We start from the raw sequence: 19,975 nt of genomic DNA, 5'->3' as shown, positions 1-19,975 counted from the left end.
TGGGATCACGACCTGAGCTAAAGTCAGAGGCTCAACCACTAAGCCACCAGGTGCCCAGCACTTGACTCTTGATTTTGGCTCCCATCATGATCTCAGGGTGGTGGGATCGAGCCCCACATCAGGCTTCATGCTCATCAGAGAGTCTGCTTGGGATTCTTTCTCCCCATCTCTCTATTCCTCTGTCCCTGCCCCTTGCTCACATTCTTATCTCTCAAAATAAATACATAAAATCTTTTAAAAAAAGATCAGAGATCATCTATATATAAAATATTTATAAGGCCCTAGTCTTAGTGCTGTAGATATTGTTGGTTTGGAGGAATTTTGATAAAAATAAGTTGATTACAAAATTTTGTTTCAAATGGCAGTTGGTACATTCTAAAGAATAGCCTAGTCTTATATTTTGTTTTGTTCAAAAATTCCCCTTAATGTTGAACATCTAACTCCATAACAAGTAATACAGAGTAGAAATAATTCATTATCTAGTTGCATTTGTTGAAAATAGATAAAATGCTGAAACATACATTAATATTTACAATGCCACATCATGTTTATTATCAAATTATAATTTAGGCCTAAGCTTGCTGTAAATTAAAATCCTTTCAACAAAATTGCATGTAACTCTATCACTCACATCTTTTCACTAGCTACTGTGAATATTGTGCTGTATTATTTTCTGAAGATCAAAACATCTATTTTCTCTTCTCGTGAAATAAATTTATATCCATAAAGAAGCTATGACCCCTCATTAATAAGCAAGCCATGTATTTGATGAGTTTGTTGCTGAGAAAAAAACAATTATTTCTTTCATAATAATACTTTCTAGTAGGTCATGTGGATGAGGTTGAAAACTGGGAATACTCGTGTCTTTTAAAAGGAATAGCAGAAAGGATATTTTATAACTAAAAGCAGATGAAACTGTTTTCTTCTAAACATGAGGAAGTGTGTTCTGAAGAAGAAACCCCTTCTTTAGAAGCCACAAGAGTTTTTCCACCTGAAATACCTGAAAAAGCTCTCCAGTTTTTTTCATTGAAATTCCTTAGTTCTTGGAAAGCAGTGACTTTATATCATCACTTATCTTACTATTTATATGAGCACTTTCCATTTTATTGCAAATGAGCTTAACCATCAAATATTCAAATAATTTATCTGTATTTTATGACTCGCTGCTTCAAGACATACTTAAGATTTATCCCAAGTACTGTGGTCAGTCTGCAAGGCAGCAAGTATTTATTGAGTATCAGATGCATGAATGAAACTATTTTAGGCACAGGTTACCCAACAGAGAACTTAGATTTTAGTAATTATGTTTAAAAATATTTACTATGATTTCATGTTCCCTCGCCTCTAATTTCTTAGGAAAATAACAATGTTATTAGAAATGCATATGACTATGTATTTAGTGAGATTGGTGATAATTATGATATGACTAAAAACATCTTTCTTGAAACAGTGTTATCTTGACTGCCTAATGTTAACAGCATTCCTGGCAGATTTTGTAATTAAGTTGTTATTTGGTAAATCCACATAAGAGACTCAGTTGAATAGGAATATCACTAATTACCAACTAACAGCTCATAAATACATATTAACAGTTTTCAGTTCCTCCGAAGTACTTTTAACTTTCCAATTAAAAAAAACACAGGAATATTGAATTTGGTAAAAAATTTTCTAAGAACATGTAAGAATGTCTCCTTTTATCCTCTATATGTTGGAAAACCAGACTTTTGTTTTGAAGAAAGAAACCTCATCCAGGCCACAACCCTATTCATGCGGTAAGGACAGTGGCAGGACTCAGAAAGGCATACTTACAGATTTCTCCCAGCCTCGTTAGTGAGTGAGGAATATGTATGCCATAAACCCAGTTGGGCTACATCAGCAACACTACATTAAGCAGCATATACAATTTGCACATTTATGGACTGATATGCTTAGCATTTATGAAGACTCATTTTTCTACTGCCCGAAAAGAAACAATACTAATAGTGTGTGCAATTAAGAGCTCCCAAGAATAATGGAAAAATTGGTGACCTGTAACCACTTTTAGTACTATGTGCTGCTTTGAAAGCATAATGAATTCCTCCCTGTTGTCTTTGCACAACATCAATGCAGATAAATAATCTACAAGATTGCTAGAATAACACAGGAGACAACAAAAGGGTGGTGGGCCAAGTCAGTCTCTAAAGATGCAGCCTTACTTCCCTGTATATCCCTGGTTCCCAACTTACTGATGATTCTTCTCGATAACTCAATTCAATTCTAAAAGTGTTTATTAACAATCTCCTTCTCTTGTAGGTGTTACACAAATAGGAGTCCTTTGTCTTCGGGAATAATAAAGCACACTGAGAAAAGAGACACTTAAATGAAAAAGTTTTATAGCTCTGTACAACATACAGAGGTAAGGAACAAAATGAGTAGTGGAAATAACACTTAAAGAATCCAAGGAAAAATGCAATCAGAGGCAGAAGGAAAAATTGGAGAACTTTTAGAATGGAGTAAGAGCTTGGAGAGATACTAATGTACGAGTATAAAAGTGATGTGAGAGAAAGGAAGGGAGCATGCAAACAGTAAATGACTAAATGTGATGATGCAGGTCAGGTTATTCTGGCCTTATCCCATGCTAGTGGTATGTTCTTATTTAGGTGTGTGGCCCTCTTTAGGAGAAATTTAAACACACACACACACACACACACACACACACACACACACATTACATGTCATTACTCCAACTGCAGGTGTAGACACAATGGAAAGATTAGGTATTCTGGGGTTGGAGTGATACATGCGACAACCTTCATGAAAAGGGAACAGTAGGAACTCTTTCGCAGCTTAAGGAAAATATTTCTCCAAGAAAATGTCAGTTGAGAACAGTGTAAGTTTGCCGAGGACTACAGACACCGTCTTTCGTGTAACTTCTTAGCAAAGACCTATTTCATCCCCTGCAGAGAATACCACTCTAAAATAGTATCAGAATTCTAAGAATTATTAAAGACTATACATTTCCAACCCCCAATGATTAGAATAAATGTTGTGGCCACAACTGGGCATTGTTTTACATGCAAATTGTTCGATATCATAGCCTTAACTCCTCTTCTGTGACAACAGTCCCTGCCTGGCCTTGCTCAAGTTCCTCCCTTTGTTTCAACTTCAGCTACGCTGATCTCATGCTAACCACCTCTTTCTATGCTTCTATCTTCTTTCTCTAAGTATCCTGCTGGCTTCACATTCTTCCTTATCTAACCATGAGTTGCTGGTTTATTTTATTAATCACTCCCTTGTGAGCTTTCTCAAGTTCTTCTATCCTGTGTCCTTTAATAACTACACTTCTGGATCAATCTAAGTATTCAGCTTCCCCATATGTGGACAGCTGGTAAGTACAACTGCAAGAAACAACCAAACTGCACATTGCTGCAGCTACAAATATACACCATAGTCAAATTTAAATGAATCCTCAGTATCTGTATTCTTATTTGCCTTAGGTCAACTCGACTTTCTGTTACCCAAATTTACTATACAAAAACTTACTTGCTTTTAAGTATCCTATTGCACCTTGAAATATTTTGTTTTATGAAATCTGAGGAAATGATCCAAGATATTCCTATTTGTATACTGAAATGTAAAACAGTGATTAGACCTAAAGAGTTAGCAAGAAATACTGTTTTGCTTTGTTTTGTTTTTCTTTTTCTGGATGGGTAGGAAATAAGCAGTATGTAATACAATTGCTTAGTTAATTTGCATTCTATATCTGCTTGTTCTCAAGTTTAAGTCTTAATTTTAAATTGTCTTAAAAATGTATAAAAAAAACGTATTATTTTTACCCTCCATTTGGGGCTCCTAGACCCAATTTCAATATATGGGGATAGGTCTCCACACATAAGCAAGCAGTGCTCTGACACCAACCGAATGTCCTACAATTCAACTCGATTCTGACACTCTTCACACAGAGATGGCATCACTTCCACAGGTTAAGGTTTCAGTCCTACAAAATTGCTCCTCCCTAGCTCACTTCAGATGCCAGTCACAAGCCTAGGCCTGTTACTTGTGCCTCTGACCAACCAGCGACACATCAGAGGTTCCCATGACCTCCTCCTCCACATTGATTAATTGACTAGAGCGGCTCACGGAACTAAGAGAAATGTTTTACTTACCAGATTACTAATTTATTATGAAAAGATATAACTGAGATACAGCCAGATGTTAGAGATGCTTAAGGAAAGGTACAGGGCAGGGGTGTGGAGCTTCCATGCCTTCTCTGAGCGTTTCCATGTGTTCATCAACCCCAGAAAGCTTAAGAGTGATGACAGAAAGTGTAGACAGCAGCAAGAAGAATAAGATAAGAAATAGATAATGATATAATAGAAATAGATAACTATCTATCTATAATAGATAATAGATAATATAAGAAAATGATAATGGCACTGCCCAAACAGGAGATTGATTGGAAGAAATAACACACGGAGATAGTGAGAGGGTCCTGACTTGGTATCTGAGATTTCAGAAAAAGATCGAAAAAATTCCTCAGATCCAGTTCCTGACTTCCCTGCAGGAATTATAGTGGCAAGAAGATTCTGTGTCTGAAACTACAAAACTTTGATGAACAAAATCAAAGAAGAACTAAATAACTAAATAAATGGAGAGATACTTAATATTCATGGATAAGAAGGCTCAGTATTATAAAAACATTAGTACTTCCTAACATGATCTGTAGTATCAATCCAATCCTAATACAAATCCCAGCAAGTTTTGTTTTATTTTTTATTTTTTTGTGGATATGGACAAACTGATTCCAAAGTTTATACAGAGAACAAAAAGATCCAGAATAGCCAACACAATATTAAAGGAAAACAACACGTCCTGATGTTTTTTTCAATTCAATTGTTAACATAATATATTTCAAATTGAGTTCCTCAGAAAACATGTAAATAGATGTTATGGGTTAGATTGTGTACCTTGCCCCCACCCCAAAATATATACTGAGATCCTAATCCCCTGTCCCTCAGAATGTGTCCTTGTTTGGAAATTGGGTCATTATAGAAGTAATCAAACTAAAACTATAGTCATTACGTTGGCCCATAATCCATTGTGACCAGAAGAGGAAACTTGGATACATATGAAGACATAAACAGAGATTGGAATTTTGCTGCCACAAACCAAGAAATGTCTGGGGAAATGCTAAGAAAGATCATTTTTCTATAAGTTTCAGAGGTAGATATCCCTGCCACCACCTTGATTTCAAATTTATGGCCTCCAGAACTGTAAGACCATAAATTTTTGTTGTTCTAAGATACCCCACTATGGCACTTTGTCAGGGCAGCCCTAGGAAACTAATGCAGTGGGTATTGATGGGAGAAAATAGTTTCATGGTCAAAACACAGTGAGGAACATACACACAGCTAAACTGAACTGAATAGTTTCACAGTGACCTCACTATATTAACCCTTATTTTGATGCTCCTACAGAGGAACTATTGCATGAGATATTTTCTAGAAATATTCGTTCATGGAGCAAAACTTTTCCCACAGTGTTCATGCCACATATCTGCTGCTCTATAGAACATAATTTGGGAAATGCAGACATAGAGTGTCTAAATTTTAAAAACTACCATGATTTTTAGAATAGTCTCAAAGAAAATCATTTTCCCGCAGGTTGAGTCGATAAACCTCTTAATTTTGCCTCATTCCTTAGCCTTAATATATGTTTTCACTAAATGTTCTTTGAGTGTCAGTTGTGCTCTCGAGGGTGAATCTCAGCCTGCAAAATTTTTGTTGAACATAGAGTCTGCAAAACCAGATGCTCAGGTTGTCAAGAACATCTGTAGGAACATAACATTACATTAGTTTCAAGAATCCACCTGTCAGGTAAACATAAAACAACACCAAATGCAACAATTCAAATATTTGGTTGGGCAAGATTTATCCTAAACATGTTTCTCTTTGAATTTAATATTTATTAGCAAAATAGCCAAAATTATATATTTGAAAGACAGATGATTTAAAATAAATACTTTAAGACAATTATATAATTATGTCTTTATAATATACTGAAATATAATGCATTATTAGATATTCAAATTTATGCAGACACCATATGTTTATTTTGCCCATTACATTATCTATTGTGTCAGATAATGTTACTTCTTTATTAGCCCATTTCTTTTTCAAACTGGATATATATATATATATATATATATATATATATATATATAACCAATGTGGCCATCATATTGTTAGCTCATGAAACGTGAATGGTAATATTGTGAACCAATTCAAGCCTTAGCTCTTAAAAATATACCCAGAATGTCCCCAGAATGAGCACAATTCCAGGATAATCCTGGAAACTGTTAAGTGAAAATGGTTGATTCACACTGTGGAAGGTGTCAGAACTTTTGAATCATCATTTGGAGAATTGCTGACTTAGAGCACATTTATCAAACTATTACTTAAAGTTTAGCTACTGACAATTCAGATATATCTGTCATAGTAGCTGGTGTTTCTTTAACCAGAATTCCTGCCGTGTTGTGTGTGTGTGTGTGTGTGTGTGTGTGTGTGTGTGTGTGACAAACTGAGATCTATTAAAATTTTTGATGTTGTTTCTAAATTCACATTTTATTCCCAATTCATTCAGTGGTATTTATTAAGCACTTATAATGTGCCACATAAATCCTTACAGATAAAGGAATTTTAAAAAACAGACAAAAGTATTCCTGAAGTTTTCATTTATGAGGGGTTAGGAGAACTGTTGCAGAAATAGAGCAATGTAAATAAATGTATAAACTGTATAGTAAATCAGTGCTATATAAAATATACAGGAATAATAAATTAGGGCACTATTGTAGCACCAAGAATTGGAGGAAATATTATTTTAAATAGATTGGTTATGGAAGTCTCACTAAAAACATGAGAAAGGAAGGAAAATATTTGGATATCTGGAGAAAAAAATCTTTGTAAAATATGAAATTCCAGGGGCAAAATCTAAAAGGAAAGGCATTGCCTGATAAGCTCAGGATAGGTAAGGGTATACACAGATGTGTAACAGGGTAAATGGCCATGAGAGCAGTTGAGAAGTGGGAGGAAAGCAATAAGGAATAGACAACCCAGGGTCCTGTAGGCCACTGTGATTTAAAGACAATGGCTTTTGCTCTGAAGAAAATGGGAAACCATTAGAATGTTTTGAGAAAGAAACTTCATGTCTCTCTAAAGTTTTACAACATAATACTGGCAAGTCTATTGAGGCAGGCCAAAAGACAAGAGTGTAAGAAAGGAGGCCATTTATATGAGTTTAATGAAATATTCAAACAGGAGATGATGGTGACTTGGCCATGATCTGACAGTATTTTAATAGTCAAAATCTGAGTGCATTTGAAAGTAGGATAATAGGATTCTCTAATAATCCAGATATGGTTTATAAGAAAAAAAGAAAGATCTAAATATGATTCCAGAAATTGGCTTAAGAAACTAGAAGTATGGAGTTTCCATTTACTAAAAGGATCAAACTGAGAGAAGATCAAGTTTGATAGGGGAAGATTGGGAATTCAGTTTTTGATGTGTTACTTTTGTGTCATCTGTAAGACTTCTAAGTGACATACTAGAAGGCATTTGGAATCATGAAATTGATGGTCAAGGGTGGGGAACTAGGTAGAGGTATAAATTTGCAAGACATTGCATAGATGCATTTAGAAACAAGAGATTGAGGTGTGACCACTGAGGGGAAATGCGTAATCAGGAGATGACTATGTAGTAGCACACCTGGCATATTTAACACCCAGAATAGGGAATTTTATTTTAAGATTTATTTTTTTAGAGAAGTTTTAGGTTTACAACAAAATTGAAAGGAAAATACAGAGCTCAAGCAATTTTGAATTATCACAGGATTAGTCTGAGAAAAAAGGCTTGTAGCTGAGCCTGTGAGTCAAGGCTGAAAAGGTGCTTATATAAAGATTATAAATTTTTAACATTCTACAGTAACTATAGCAATTCTTAAACATCAATATAAAAAATATCTTTTCTTCTTGGGGAAAGGTATTGCTGATAAATTGTGACAATCAAAACAGCATTTTATTAAGTTGTGTCATTATTTTTAGCTTCTCTATGAACAATGCATAACCTTTCTGACTGCATGTGGGCCAACACCTCTGTCTTAGAAACCAGAGATGTGATTTATGAAAGTCAAACAGAAAAATTATTTTAAAGAGGAAGTAACTGGGTACCTAGTAACTGGGTGGCTCAGTAGCTTAAACATGATGATCCTGGGGTTTTGGGATTGAGCCCCAGGCATTTGGCTTCCTTGCCTCGGCCCTCCCCCAACCCCCCACTGGCTCATGCATGCACTCTCTCTCATAAGTAAATAAAATCTTTTTTAAAAAATGAAATAATAATCAACTGTGCTAAATTCTGCTGCTGGTTAATTATAATGAGCTCTGAGATGAACACTGAGAATTAACCTCTGTAACTGCCAATATGGAGGCCACTCATGACCTTGACTAGAACAGCTTAGATGGAGTGGTATGGGAAGAAGATTGACCAAAGAAGATTGGAGAGAGAATGAAGAAAGGGAAATGGATTTATGAGCATAGACGACTTCTAAGGAATGCTTGGTCTAAAGGGGAGAAATGAAAGGGAGAGAGAAACTAATTAATAGCAGGAATATATAGAGTGGAAAATAGTTTTAGAGATAGAAGAGAGCTTGTTTTCATGCTCAGGAGAAATTATTCAGCTGGAAGGGGTAAAAAGAGAGGGGTATAGAAAATAAAATATAGAAACAGAAAAGAGAGAGGGAGAGGGAGAGAGGAGGAAAGAGAGTAAAATTACAGATCAAGTGATGGATCTATCGGCTGGTTGAATGGAATTGAGTTAGCAGGGTTGAGCTTTTGCAAATAGAGGTAATTGGATAAAAGATGCAAGGGATTTCGGGGTGTGTTCTTGGAAAGATGGAAGAGAGGATAGAAGGTTATTGAGAGATAGTGAAAAATAATAGAATCCGTGAATAAACAAGTAGTATACAACTTTAACCTTGTTTAAATATTTTTATATAATTCAAGGTTAAACAGTGATGGACGTAACTCTAAAACGTAGAGGGAAAATTGTTAATATGGAAATAAAAAATATGTATGTCTTTTCCCTAAAGAACTTTTGTCTAGAAAAATCTCACCCTTAAAGTCAGAAATGAGGCCCACTTTAAATGAAGGGAAAAAGTTATAACAATTATTCTTTTCTTTAAGGAACATGAAATAACAAATCACCGTTATGCATTTATTCCAAATCTTTTTTAGCAAGTATGCTATATGTTGGAGACAAAAAGACAATTAAGTCATCTTTACTTCATGTGGAATAAACAACTAATTTATTTAAAAGGTACTAGAATAACCTAATATAGTAGATGCTATGAGAGCAAAGGAGACACATCTAACCTTATCAGATTTAACATTTAAAGAAGGACTCCCAGGAAAATTGAAGTGTGGTCTAACAGAGCAGGCAAAGAAGGATGAGAATGTTCCAAGCAGAGGAGCAACATGGGTATGTCAGGAAGGCATAAAAAGCACACAGTGGATGCTGGGAACAACTTCAGTGTCAACAGAGCAAAGGACACTCATAGGTGAACATAGGACAAGAGGCCAACTGGAGAGTGATCAGCCTCAGGCAAGGATATACACAAATTAGAGTAAGCCAGTTTGCATCTTGAGGTTATAGATGATATTTATTCATTTCTTACCTACTGTAAAATGGACCAATGCACACTGGAAAGGCAGGAAAACATTTCTTCTGAAGTGAGAGCAATCACCTCCACTTAATAGACACAGGGGGAAAAAAAGAGCCCAACTAACAAATACTGTAAGTTTTATGTTATTTTCTCCTGAAATTATAACAGAAACAAATGGATTGTTATATCCCCTAAATGAGGAAGCCATATATTTCATTCTTAGAAACCATAAAGCTTATGAATTTGTCACTAGGTAGTCCTATAATAACCTTCAGGTTCCCTGATTCCACTAATGAAAGGTCAGGGTCTGTCAGCATGTTCTCCATCGAGCTGAGGAAGGCAGAAATGAAACATTCCTAATATGCTGGAAATAAAGGCCGTGTCCTGATTTTACCTGCTGGCAGCCAAAGTCCTTCAGTAGATTGGTGTTTGTCTTCTCTTGGGAAATCACCAGAATGCAACTGCCTTCATCAATGTTCCTTTCCTGCTCCTCTTTCCTACTGCCATGGCTTAGTGACAGGCCTCGTGAAAGATGGTAATGTAACAGGACTGTTACAGAATTAAAGTCCAGGCTGTTTCAGTGAAGCAATGTATTCAGTTAGATGTCCTGCCTGCTGCAGTAAAATAACTTGGAAACAAAGCACTGATGGTATAGGAAACAATCCTGAAATTGATAGGCCAGGAATCTAAGATGTTAAATTTTGCCAACATAATATTCTTTGATTAAAAAAGAATGTGGAAATATTGTTAATATTTCTTCATAACCCAATAAATGATGAATCTAATCATTTTTTCTTTAAGATCGTAATGTATTTTGGGAGGATTTTAAAACATGGTGGTGCTTTTAAAATATGATAATTACTTATTAAAAATACTAGGTATAATGATATAGAAAAGTAGTGTAAAGATAACACTAGCTTTTAAGAACTTGCTTTTTTTTTAAGATTTCATTTATTTATTCATGAGAAACACAGAGAGAGAGAGAGAGAGAGAGAGAGAGGCACAGACCCAGGCAGAGGGATAAGCAGGCTCCATGCAGGGAGCCCGATGTGGGACTCCATCATGGGTCTCCGGGATCAGGCCCTGGGCTGAAGGCAGTGCTAAACCCCTGAGCCATCCAGGTTGCCCAGAACTTGCTTTTATTAAAAGGTTATAAGTTCAATGAATGAAAAATCTAGATTTTAATTCCATCTGAAGACTAATTTTCATCACATGTATGCTTCTACCATAACTAATACTCATTAGATATTCAAAGAGAGAGAAAAAAGAGAAAGAACACTTTAGACCAAATTGTTTTATTTTATTTTGTTCTGTTTCCAATCTTTATGGAAGTCCTGGGAGATAGTTTCTGACCGTTTGTCCACATTCGTGTATCTGAAACAAAATCCTGGGAACGACTATTCAAAAGGTCTCTCAGTCTGAAAATATTTCATAGGTAAAGGTTGGTATATGTAAAAGTCAAGACAACGGGTCAGGTCAAGTGATACCTTCAAATACTTCTCAGATCTCATACGTGTATTTTGTGGATTCAGCAGTTGCAGAGAAATGTTGAATGTCCTGTATATATCTTCTTTAGTCCTTTTGTCAGTGCTTGGAGAATTACACTGAAGCTTTTCTCAAAAAATGGAAAATGTGAATATAAGAACATTCTCTTAAACTATAAAAATAATACATTAATATCCAAACAAAGCCATCCCAAGGAAACTAACTCCTAGGTTTATAAAAATGGACAGTCCTTGTTAAATTTACATTAACTAGTGAAAAAATAGTGAGGAGAAGGGGAGAGGTTAGGGAGTGGGGATGAATTGAACCTCAGGCTTAGAGAGGAAGGAAAGTAAATGAAGTGGTCAAAAATTCTCAGCCAAGCCCTGATGGAGAAGAGAGCTAACACTCAGGGAGAGGACAAAGCCCAGATGCTTCAGTGCTAATGATGTGGTTCTTTGATCCATGGAGACATGTATGGAGATGTGGGCATTTTGAGTGTCTCTAATTTGATTGATTAGGTCAATGAGAGTGAAATCACTCATAAGGTTGCCTTATTTAATTTACCTTATTCTGATAATATCTTTCCCAAAAATCTTCTGACTACAAGGAAGAATTCTACACTGACTAAAACTAGTATTTTCTTCCATGTGACAAAGTCATTTAAAACTAAATATAAATGCATAACATTTCTAGTTAAGACATCAGTCTCTTGGTGACATTTAATGAGTCTATTTCAGAAAGTTGATGGTTATCGAGATTCCTAAGCTGAAGAGTAGACTAAATATACTTTAAGTAATCTTAAATACCTAAGATAAGGTAAAACTATAGGATAAGATAAATAATCAAGATAAACAGTCCAATTATATCACATCTTTATAATAGTATATGCCAGATATCTCCAGCAACAATTTTGCTATATGCAGTTCCAGTTATTTATTTTTTATTTAAATGTTGACCTTCAAAGTTCATTCAAAATAATAAACTATTATTATTATTATATGGAGAGATGGCAAAAATATATTTTTTAAATTTCAGTTATGGAAATTTTGCTTAAAGCTTATGAGTGAAAGGAAAAAAATATATTTTACAAAAAGTGAAAGATTATCAAATCAACAGTCATTCACATTCTAATAATATCAATGATTGGTTGATTCAGAAACTTAAAACGTGGGCAGCCCGGGTGTCTCAGCAGTTCAGTGCCACCTTCGGCCCAGGATGTGATCCTGGACACCTGGGATCAAGTCCCACGTCGGACTCCATGCATGGAGCCTGCTTCTTCCTCTGCCTGTGTTTCTGCCTCTTTCTCTTTCTGTGTCTCTCATGAATAAATAAATAAAATCTTTAAAAAAAAAAGGAAGTTAAAATGTTCATATTTTAGATTTAGAGAAATTGTGCCAAAAAAGAAACACTAATTAATATTTTGATTACTTTTTTTTCAAATTTGCATTTATATCTATAAAAGAAAAATTACTGCTAAAGATTTTTCCAGGTATATTGAAATTTTTTTTTAAGATTTATTTCTTTGAGAGAGAAAGCATGGGGAGAGGCAAAGGGAGAGGGAGAGAGGGAATCTCAAATAGATGCCCCACTCATTGTGGAGCTTGATGTGAGGCTTGATCCCACAGCTCTGAGATCGTGACCTGAGCCAAAATCAAGAGTTGGATGCTTAACTGCTTAATTAGCTACCCAGGTGCCCCCAGGTTTATTGGAATTTTAAGAGACTAATGTTTACCTTGTTGCTTTATTGCAGCATGTGATATGTACTGAAAATGCCTGTGCTCAGTTTTCTAAAGCAAAAGGCTTAAAAACTGCCAGGGATATAGTGGTTCTTTTTTTTTTTTTTTTTCAGAATATACATGCAAACACCATAAAAAAAATTACCAGTTTTTGAAACCATTGAAAGAAATGAGAGACAGTGTTTTTACTGATCTTAAGTCTATTTTCAATGTTCATTGATTGAGTTGTGAGGAGTCTTGCAAAGATTTAGTATGACGATTCAAGTTCAAGATTTTTTTATATGAACAAAACAAATTATTGCCACATGTTGTATAATCAAACACACACACACACACACACACAAGGGTAGCATGATTTATTTTATCTCACTGAAATCACAGTACATAGAAACAAGAAAATCCACACCACCAATGAAATGGAAAGCTTATTGTGATCTAACTAGGCAGGTTGAATTACAAAATATAAGAGACATTGTTGAAATCAAAACCAAACATAATACAATCAATAGTATTGATTCCATGCATTTGTTTCTAGCATGAATAAATATGTAAGATTTTTCTTGTAATCCACAGAGACATATATTCTGCCTATAATAGAAAGAAGAAAATTTCTAAGAGGGCTTTTTCAATATTGATAAAGTTAGAATTGCCCTTCAGTTTAGGCAACACCCTTCTGAATTTGATGAAAATAACAATAAGATAGCAAAAAAATTAGAGAAGTTGTTCAACTTGGACATATGTATTTGTTAAAGGGTTACGCTTTTAGCTCAAATCCAAATCAATCCTTCTTAAAAAAAAAAAGAACCAGTTTTGTTTATAGGATGCAGATATTAAAGGAGGTATTATATTTTGGGTACTTGATATGGTTTTTATTTTTAGAAAACGCCCATTTAGAAAAATGGGTATATAGACACACATTTTTTTAAATATTTTTTAAATTTTTTATTTATTTATGATAGGCACACAGAGAGAGAGAGAGAGGCAGAGACACAGGCAGAAGGAGAAGCATGCTCCATGCACCGGGAGCCCGACATGGGATTTGATCCCGGGCCTCCAGGATCGTGCCCTGGGCCAAAGGCAGGCGCTAAACCTCTGCGCCACCCAGGGATCCCAAGACACACATTTTTAACTGTGAATTTTCTGAAACATACATACATGTCATGAATGTTCCATAAAAATTCGGTCTTAATTCAGATATGTTATAGTTACCACATAAGCACTAGATTTTAAGGACTTAGAAAAATATATGTAAAATGCCTCAAAAATCTTTATATTTTTGAAGGGTTAATATTCTAGGTATATCATGTTAAATAAAATATGGTAAACTCAATTTTATCTATTTCTTTTAACTTTTAAATGTGGCTATTAAAAAAATAATTATATATATGGTTTACATTAAAATTCTGTTGGGCAGCATAGATAAATCACTGTCTCTCTTCCACTGTTATTTTGAACTGTTTGTGTAGATTTTATATGCTGCAGCTAAATTTTTGGCATTCGTGCATCTTTTATCTCCAAACAGATTATAAGATCATGAAAGTCAGGGATTCATTTCTCTGAAGAACCGTGTACATTCTGCTCAATCAAAAAATACTTGTTAAACTGATTTGATAGTGGATGTGGTTTTCAGATAGCGCGGGCCTTGGTACCTAAAGGACATTGAAAGCATGCAAAAAAGAAAGAATATTACATTTAATTTTAGGATGCATGAGTTTTACCTATGCCTGGTTAGACAAGGTCAGTGTGTCAGACTTTTAATTGGACTAATGTTTTAATTCATTCATTAAACAAATACATATTAAAATCTACCATGTATGTAATATTGGATATATTCAACATTCTGTAGGTCACAATATTATTCACAATATTATTAAAGATTTTATCATCTTGTAAAATAAATAGATCCAATACAGTTGGACACAGCCTTTTTAAAAGTATGCAAAGGGTACTGTTAAAACACACACACACACACACACACACACACTATCTAATTTATTTTGAATAAATTGAGAACCATTGGAATACCTGATTCAAGGTAAGACAGAAAAAGAAAAATCCATGAAGGATGCTAAGAAATAGTGGCCAATGAGGAAAGAGAAAACCAGATAGTATTGTCAAGAAAGCTAAATGAACAGTTTTTAAATGAAAAAGATTGACCCAGTGTAAACTGATGCAGCTAGAGCAAGGAACATAAGAATTCAATATTAGATTTAATAATGATGAGTATTGCTTATGTTTCTAGACAAGCTCGCATAAAGTGATCAGGACAAAAACTAGATAACAGTTGATTGAGGAGAAAAGAAATATAAAAATGAGATAATGAGTAAAGATAATTTCATCCATAAACTTAATATGAAACAGAAGAAAGGGAGAAAGGTTGCTACTTAAAATAGGACATGCAGTTAAGAATGAAAATAAAAGCATTTTAAGTCATGAAAGGAAAGAATCAGTAAAAATGGAAATCATGAGTAAAAAGAAGTGAAGAAAAAAATGTATGGGACAAGATTCCTAAAGAATTTAGATATTTTGTTCTATAGATATTCAGCTCAGAAGAGAAAAAGGGGAAGATGATATGAATAAAGGATTGAAAAAGTGGATAATATTTGAATTTGTGATTCTCCTAATTCATTTAAACAGAGTAAGAGAGTAGAGAGCCTAAGATCAAGAATCAAGGAGTTCTAACATTTGAAGGTTTGGTAAAGCAGGATAAACTATCCAAGGAGTGTGGAAAGAACTATCTACTGAAGTCAGAAAATAATCGGAGTATGCATTCTTGGACTACATGGAAGTCAGTGGAGACGGGAGATTAGAGACAGCTGAAGAGATAAACATTGCATGGGATGTATATTAGAAGATTAAAAGAAATTCATGAGAATCAAATCCAGAGAAATAAAACAAAGGAAAATACAAGAGCGAGGTTAAGACACACAGGGAATGTCATGAGAAAGCTTAACATACATATAAATAGAATCCTAGAAGCAAAGGGAAAAAAGTGGGCCAGAAGCAACATATAAGACAATAATGTCTGATAACTCTTTAAAACCCTAGGGAAATATCAGGTCTGTGAACCTAGAGCAGGATAAATACTAAAGAAATGAAGCAGGCATGTTATTGTAAAACTGCAAAAGTCAAAGTGAAAATTATAACACCTGCCTAAGAAAATTGATAGACTACTCAAAAGGAGACCTGCATAGACATCTGGCTTCTAATAAGAAACAAGAAACAAAGTAAGGCAAAAACAATGGAATTATATCTTAAAAAGGTGATTTTTTTTGAAAACCTGAAACCTTGAATTCAGTGAAAGGATTCTGCAAAATTGAAAGTCAAATAAGATTATTTTAAAATAAAAACTGGATGCTCTTTAGAAACAGTGATAATTTCAAAAGGAAGAATATGCAGATAAGAACAAATGGCAAAAACAAAAAAGAGTAGATATGAAATTAAACCTAAATTACTTAAAGTAGTAGTGAACATGTCTTATTAAAGGCATATTGAGAATTCAAGTACAAGTCCTAAAACTGGCAAATTAAGAGGTCTATAAATGGGGTTAAATTATTTTAAACTGTTAGATGGTTCTTCAACAGTTTAAACTGTTTAAATGGTTCTTCAACAGGAAGAGGGAAAATATTAATTTACATTCTACTTCATAAGTCAGAGACATAGGTTATTACTTTTAGAAGAACTGTACAGAGGATATTAAGAGTGCATTTATCAATAATCTAAAGTGGTGAGAACAAATAATTAAATATATGCAGTCATTCCAGAAAAATGAAGGAAATGAGAGAAAAAAGTAATAGAACAAAGGGAATACATAAATAAAATAAAATTGCATTAAATAAAAAAGATGAGGTGCAAATATGTCTGCCTCAATTTTTGAAAACTCAACTATGTGACACATAGAAACTTTTGAAATACAAGAATACAGAAAGATAGAATGTAAAAGGAAAAAATTGGAATGCCTGGTGTTTAGCAGTTGAGCATTTGCCTTTGGCTCAGCGCTCGAGTCCCACATCAGGCTCCTTGCATGGAGCCTGCTTCACCCTCTGCCTGTGCCTCTCCCTCTTTCTATGTCTCTCATGAATAAATAAATAAAATTTTTTTTTAAAGTAAAAGGAAAAATATCACCACTGAATAACTGATCAAAGTAAGCTATGAAGTTACATTAGAAAAATAGATTTTAAAGCAAAAAGTATGCTGAGATATAAAGGAGAACACTTCCTACTAATACAAGGATCAGGGGGAGGGGCAGGATGGCGGAAGAGCAGGGTCCCCAAATCACCCGTCTCCACCAAATTACCTAGAAAACCTTCAAATTATCCTGAAAATCTATGAATTCGGCCTGAGATTTAAAGAGAGACCAGCTGGAACGCTACAGTGAGAAGAGTTCGCGCTTCTATCAAGGTAGGAAGACGGGGAAAAAGAAATAAAGACACAAAAGGCCTCCAAGGGGGAGGGGCCCCGCGAGGAGCCGGGCTGAGGCCGGGGCGAGTGTCCCCAGGACAGGAGAGCCCCGTCCCGGAGGAGCAGGAGCTGCACCGACCTTCCCGGCGGAAAGGGGCTCGCAGGGAGTTGGAGCAGGACCCAGGAGGGCAGGGATGCCCTCGGGCTCCCGGGGACAGTAACAGACACCTGCGCCCCGGGAGAGCCCCACACCCCGCTGCCGAGCTCCCTAAGGGCTGCATCGCGCACGGCGGGACCCGGAGCAGCTCGGGGGGCTCGGCGGCGGCTCCGCGGAGGGGGCTGCGGGGCGGGAGCGCGAATCCAACAGCGCAGGCCCCGGGAGCACAGGGCGCCGGGACACAGCCCAGGATCCGGCCTCCCCCGGGACAAGCAGAGGCCGGGAGGGCCCAGGACAGCGAGGACGCTCCTGCCCCAGCTGAGCAGATCAGCGGAGCCCCCAGGCCCTGCAGACGGAGAGCTCCGGAGTCACTGCGGGGGCTGACTCCAGGGCTCCAGAGCTGGCCCCGCCACTGGGGCTGTTCCTCCTGCGGCCTCACGGGGTAAACAACCCCCACTGAGCCCTGCACCAGGCAGGGGCAGAGCAGCTCCCCCAAGTGCTAACACCTGAGACTCAGCACAGCAGGCCCCTCCCCCAGAAGACCAGCTAGATGGACAACTTCCAGGGGAAGTCAAGGGACTTAAAGTACACAGAATCAGAAGATACTCCCCCGTGATTTGTTTTGTGTTTTGTTTTGTTTTGTTTTATTTTGTTTTTGCTTTTTGATTTGTTTGCTTCCCCCACCCCCTTTTTTTCCTTTCTTTTTCTTTCTGATTTTCTTCTCTCTTTTTTTTCTTTTTTTCTTCCTTTTTTCTTTTTCTCTTTTCTTTCTTTCTTTCTCTCCTCTCTTTTTCTCCTTTTCCCAATACAACTTGTTTTTGGCCACTCTGCACTGAGCAAAATGACTAGAAGGAAAGCCTCACCTCAAAAGAAAGAATCAGAAACAGTCCTCTCTCCCACAGAGTTACAAAATCTGGATTACAATTCAATGACAGCCAATTCAGAAGCACTATTATACAGCTACTGGTGGCTCTAGAAAAAAGCATAAAGGACTCAAGAGACTTCATGACTGCAGAATTTAGATCCAATCAGGCAGAAATTAAAAATCAATTGAATGAGATGCAATCCAAACTAGAAGTCTTAACGACGAGGGTTAACGAGGTGGAAGAACGAGTGAGTGACATAGAACACAAGTTGATGGCAAAGAGGGAAACTGAGGAAAAAAGAGACAAACAATTAAAAGACCATGAAGACAGATTAAGGGAAATAAACGACAGCCTGAGGAAGAAAAACTTACGTTTAATTGGTGTTCCCGAAGGTGACGAAAGGGCCAGAGGGCCAGAATATGTATTTGAACAAATTCTAGCTGAAAACTTTCCTAATCTGGGAAGGGAAACAGGCATTCAGATCCAGGAAATAGAGAGTTCCCCCCGTAAAATCAATAAAAACCGTTCAACACCTCGACATTTAATAGTGAAGCTTGCAAATTCCAAAGATAAAGAGAAGATCCTTAAAGCAGCGAGAGACAAGAAATCCCTGACTTTTATGGGGAGGAGTATTAGGGTAACAGCAGACCTCTCCACAGAGACCTGGCAGGCCAGAAAGGGCTGGCAGCATATATTCAGGGTCCTAAATGAGAAGAACATGCAACCAAGAATACTTTATCCAGCAAGGCTCTCATTCAAAATGGAAGGAGAGATAAAGAGCTTCCAAGACAGGCAGGAACTGAAAGAATATGTGACCTCCAAACCAGCTCTGCAAGAAATTTTAAGGGGGACTCTTAAAATTCCCCTTGAAGAAGAAGTTCAATGGAACAATCCACAAAAACAAGGACTGAATAGATATCATGATGACACTAAACTCATATCTCTCAATAGTAACTCTGAATGTGAACGGGCTTAATGACCCCATCAAAAGGCACAGGGTTTCAGACTGGATAAAAAAGCAGGACCCATCCATTTGCTTTCTACAAGAGACTCATTTTTAGACAGAAGGACACCTACAGCCTGAAAATAAAAGGTTGGAGAACCATTTACCATTCGAATGGTCCTCAAAAGAAAGCAGGGGTAGCCATCCTTATATCAGATAAACTAAAATTTACCCCGAAGACTGTAGTGAGAGATGAAGAGGGACACTATATCATACTTAAAGGATCTATCCAACAAGAGGACTTAACAATCCTCAATATATATGCCCCGAATGTGGGAGCTGCCAAATATATCAATCAATTATTAACCAAAGTGAAGAAATACTTAGATAATAATACACTTATACTTGGTGACTTCAATCTAGCTCTTTCTATACTCGATAGGTCTTCTAAGCACAACATCTCCAAAGAAACGAGAGCTTTAAATGATACACTGGACCAGATGGATTTCACAGATATCTACAGAACTTTACATCCAAACTCAACTGAATACACATTCTTCTCAAGTGCACATGGAACTTTCTCCAGAACAGACCACATACTGGGTCACAAATCGGGTCTGAACCGATACCAAAAGATTGGGATCATCTCCTGCATATTCTCAGACCATAATGCCTTGAAATTAGAACTAAATCA

At 36.3% G+C, this 19,975-nt stretch overlaps 1 long non-coding RNA gene across 2 annotated transcripts in view; it reads left to right on the top strand.

Moving 5' to 3' along the window:
* LOC119872250 overlaps positions 1-19,975 on the top strand; it is a 181,027-nt gene that overhangs the window by 39,644 nt on the left and 121,408 nt on the right. For both annotated transcript variants that reach the window (XR_005361074.1, XR_005361075.1), the window contains exon 3: positions 2,293-2,395. This is a non-coding gene — a long non-coding RNA (uncharacterized LOC119872250). The remainder of the gene's footprint in view (positions 1-2,292; positions 2,396-19,975) is intronic.

The sequence above is a fragment of the Canis lupus genome, chromosome 6, assembly GCF_011100685.1.
Source record: "Canis lupus familiaris isolate Mischka breed German Shepherd chromosome 6, alternate assembly UU_Cfam_GSD_1.0, whole genome shotgun sequence".
NCBI classification, from domain to species: Eukaryota; Metazoa; Chordata; class Mammalia; order Carnivora; family Canidae; genus Canis; species Canis lupus.
This window is presented reverse-complemented; position numbering and strand designations above follow the sequence as displayed.